General features: G+C 44.1%; 1 long non-coding RNA gene across 1 annotated transcript; it reads right to left on the bottom strand.

Annotated features, from left to right (window-relative positions):
• Positions 1-1,527: 1,527 nt before the first annotated feature.
• On the bottom strand, positions 1,528-4,406 carry LOC130520769 (uncharacterized). Its single transcript, XR_008949041.1, has 3 exons — positions 4,267-4,406; positions 2,266-2,439; positions 1,528-2,059 (listed from the first exon to the last, which is right to left on the bottom strand). It is a non-coding gene; the product is annotated as an uncharacterized LOC130520769 (long non-coding RNA).
• Positions 4,407-4,640: the final 234 nt, after the last annotated feature.

Below are 4,640 nucleotides of genomic sequence, written 5' to 3' on the forward strand. Positions count from 1 at the left end.
CCCTAATGCTAACGCTAATGCTAACCCTAATGTTAACCCTAACCCTAATGCTAACCCTAATGCTAACCCTAACTCCAACCCTAATGCTAACCCTAATGCTAACCCTAACCCTAACCTTAATGCTAACCCTAACTCCAACACTAACCCTAACCCTAATGCTAACCATAACTCTAACTCTAACCCTAACCCTAATGCTAACCCTAACTCCAACCCTAACCCTAATGCTAACCCTAACGCTAACCCTAATGCTAACCCTAACCCTAATGCTAACCCTAACTCCAACCCTAACCCTAATGCTAACCTAATGCTAACCCTAATGCTAACGCTAACCCTAATGTTAACCCTAACCCTAATGCTAACCCTATCCCTAATGCTAACCCTAATGCTAACCTAACCCTAATGCTAACCCTAATGCTAACCCTAATGCTAACCCTAACCCTAATATAAGAATATGAAAGAATGAGTGGAGACAGAAGAGAGAATGAGACGTTTTTGGCGCGTGTCGCTCTTGATTTTGTGTTTATTTTTGCAGTAAACTTAAAGGAGGCCTTTTCACTTTATGTTTGATTAAATTTAAGCTGATATTCCATTCTTGACATCTTTAAATTTACAGTATTCATGGGAGTTTTATTTGGTCATTTTGCTTCTTTTTATTTCCTATTTCCCACATTTATTCATAGTTTTTATTAGATTGCAATAAATCCTATAACATTGAACAGACTGACTAAAGTCAAATGACCTGCGGTTCCCACCGATAGCGTCATTCTGATGGGTTTTTGCTGGCTGCAGCTGAAATATTCCAATGCTCCATGTCACAGAGACAGTAAATACTAAACCCTAAAGATTCTGAAGGCATGATGTAAAATAGGAACGTATCATACAGACATTTGAAGAGACAATTAAGAGAATGTTTCCATGCTTCTAAGAGTGGCCGAGGAGCCATTTAGAACTTTATAAAGATGCATTGTGTGATACCAGGAACTAATTTAACTTCAAGGCGAAGCTGCTTCTGCTTTGTCGACCATCGACTGATCTCCTGAAAGTCCACCAGCGCTTTTTAAAAACTGAATTCTTCATCTATGGAGGGAGTAGACGGCAGATGTTTCCACAGATGCTCTTCACCAGTGGTCAGTGAGTGATGCAGCAGATGAGCGGGAGTTGACTGGCTTCAACCAGCCATGTCTCAATGTCTCCAGCCCATAGTCTGGATTCTCTACGAGATCAGACAGCAGCTTCACTCCTGAATCCTGCAGCTGGTTCCACCTCAGGTCCAGTTCTCTGAGATGGGAGGGATTGGACCTCAGCGCCGAGGCCAGAGAGCCACAGCTGATCTCTGATAAGCTGCAGTCCCTAATCTAAATAAAGAAGGGAAACTTTTATAAGGTTATAAGTGAAACCAGTATTAATCTGAAAGGTTAATCAAAGGCATGATCTGTAAATATTTAATTTAGTTACAGGTAAAAAATGATAGTAATATGTAATTACCACAATTCCAACCTCTCAGGTTTGCACTGTTCCAAAGGAGAATATATATTGTTCTGGCCCTCACTCTTCCCAGGTTCTCCCACCTCTTTCCCTCCCATCTCATCATGGAGATCCATCTCACCTGTGGCTCATCTTTAAAGGCACAACCTGTCTTAGATGACTTCCTGTCTCCCTCACCATCTCCCTCCTCGTTGGCTGGTGTCTACCAGGCACCCTCACCTAGTTTTGTCTCATTTTGGTTACCATCTGTGGGCTTTTTCATTGTCCTTAAATCAATTTATCATGAATAAGTGGTCCCCGTGTGGCCCCCCCTCCTGAAGGAACTGGGCACAACACACACACTCAGAAAGTGTGAGGACCCTCGGATGGAATAATGGACATTTTTGAGAATGGTGTTTACCTCAGAGTTTCCAGTCGGCAGTTTGGATCCTGGAGAAAACCACAGAGCAGCTTCACTCCTGAATCCTGCAGCTGGTTCCAACTCAGGTCCAGTTCTCTGAGATGGGAGGGATTGGACCTCAGCGCCGAGGCCAGAGAGCCACAGCTGATCTCTGATAAGCTGCAGCGCTCTAATCTGAAAAATGCAGGATGAGGTTATACGGTGCAGGTCTGCATGTGATCTGCGTCAGTACTAAACCTACGTTAGTTCTTAGTTGGGTCAGACCTGAATTCACGATATTCCAAGGAATGTTTTTAATGTGGTGCATCACAGCAGTGTTGAGAACAGCCTCACTTCACCATCTTAGCAGCTGGTATATAGGTAGAAAAATGAAGACTGACCTGAGCCTCTCCAGTTTACAGTTTGGACTCTCCAGTCCAGAACAGAGCCGCTTCACTCCTGAATCCTGCAACGGGTTGATGCTCAGGTCCAGAACCCTCAGATGGGAGTGGTTGGACTTCAGAGCTGAGGCCACAGAATCACAGCTGGTCTCTGATAAACTGCAGCCACTTAGGCTAAAATAACAATTATTTTGAGAGAAGACAAATAAAAATCAACATGTACCAGAGCAAAACACAGCTTCCAAGCAACAAACCTCTGGTCCTGCACCGGCTTATCTGCCGTATGTTCCTATTTTGGGTTCTTTCAGGGCGGTTGGACAAGATCTACACCGTATGTAAAGTGTGTGTGGGTCAAAATACCTTCCAAGTTTGTGAGACCACATTTCTCAATAGCACTCAACTCTTGTCAGGAGTTGGGACAAAGCGACCCACTCCTGACAGCTTGTGGGCGATGCTGCAGCGACCCTGCAATCCCTACACTCTCTGGTGAAACCAAATCAAAGGTTTTAGACACTGCTGGATGCTGGAAGGGTGGCTATAGTCTGGACGCATCGTTCCCCTGACTGCACATTTCTCCAACAATGATTGGCAGCTGGTGTCACTTGTTCTCCAGATGAGAGAAGGAAAGAGAGCCCCCCCACAGTGTGTTTGATTGCCCCACTGCAAGCTCAATGCTGCCAGAAAACATTGCAGGAGCATCAATTCCCCTCAGGGCATCAACAAGGAGCTCAGGAAAAGGTGCAGCTGCCACCTACTAGAGACAAGCACACTGAGCTGAGATTCAAAGCCCTCTCCTCCCAAGAGAAGAGCTTGTTTGTTGGAGGCTCTTCTGGGCGATACCTGGTGCCACAGCTCCAGCTCAGCCCGTCTCTGGAGCTGAGGTGGAGCTTAGCAAGTTTCATGGTTCTCCACCACTTCCTCTCGCTGAGGACCTTCTCAGCTGGTGGTTTCTGCTCCACCTTCCAAGTTGAGCAGGTGATACTTCTGCATTCCTGCCACCAGTGTCTCTGCAGAAAGAGTCTTCTCTACTGTTTATATTAGATTATAGAAAATTAGGATTTTTGGTTGATGTCTTAGATGTTGTTGACTAAGAGCAGGTTTTTCTTTAATAACATAGAGAGATTCGATGAGAAGAGCAAATGTATTATTTTATGAGCTACTTCCACTACTATTATATACACATACTTCCATATTGTCTTAGATTGCAGCTGCATTTATTGCATCGTTCATAGAAAGTCATATTTGTGAGGAGAAAAACTCCAATAAGGTCATTTTCTTTAATGACCATTACAACAGAAGGAGGCGATGAACAAACAGATTTATATAAAAATGTGTGAAAACTTATGGATGGAAACCTTTTTAAAATGGTTGCATTGTGTAGAATCGGTGGAGAATCAACTTGTTGACTTCTGATTTGGACTCCAATGGAAGTGAGGTGCAACAATTGTGGATGCTGAAAGCTTCAGATCTTCATGAAGGTTTCTGTGGTTGGACTGACCTGCTGCCCCTTTAAGAGGGAGGCAGGTTTGGGCTTCTGGCTGGAATGAAGCCACCTAAGATGAGAATGACTGCAGGCTTTCGGTACCAAGGTTTAACAGGGTGCTCACTTCACACTTGGGCTTTTCTCTTTTTTGGGATGGCTTTTCTCAGGAGAGAAGGGGCATGGCACACTGCAGCAGCTTTCTTTTTGGGGTTTCTAGTTTTCCTTCTGATCTTTAAAAGACAGGAAGAACCATTTTTGATTGGTCTGAATGTTTGGGCGGTTTTGTGGCCAGCCTAAAATAAAACAAGACAAATCTACAACTGATACTTCCTTTCTAGTCATTGATGACCATCCTCACATGGGACAGATTTCCACAACCAATTTAATACTGCAAATCTGTCCTGTGTGGTCTTTTTTCTGAGAACTGTAACACTACGTTTATAACAAAGATCAAACATGGAAACAGTTATTGTCTAACTAGTTACACCTGGGAAAGTACTGGATCATCTCTGACTGACCTGAGAGTCTCCAGCTCACAGAGAGGATCCTGGAGAAAACCACAGAGCAGCTTCACTGCTGGATCCTTCAGCTGGTTCTTACTCAGCTCCAGAACCCTCAGATGGGAGGGATTGGACCTCAGCGCCGAGGCCAGAGAGTCCACAGCTGATCTCTGATAACTGCAGTGCACAGCCTGGAAAAGGAATAAATGGGGCAAATAAAAACACATTTCTAAATCTGAAAATGAAGAGAAAAGCAGAAAATGTAAAGAAATTTAGAAAAGACAACAGAGGCCTCCTGACCTGAGCGTCTCCAGTCTGCAGTTTGGATGCATCATTGCAGAAGACAGTAACTTTACTGTCGGCATCTGTCAGGCTTTGGTTCCAGCTTAAGC

The sequence above is a fragment of the Takifugu flavidus genome, unplaced genomic scaffold (assembly GCF_003711565.1).
Source record: "Takifugu flavidus isolate HTHZ2018 unplaced genomic scaffold, ASM371156v2 ctg519, whole genome shotgun sequence".
In the NCBI taxonomy this organism is placed as follows: Eukaryota; Metazoa; Chordata; class Actinopteri; order Tetraodontiformes; family Tetraodontidae; genus Takifugu; species Takifugu flavidus.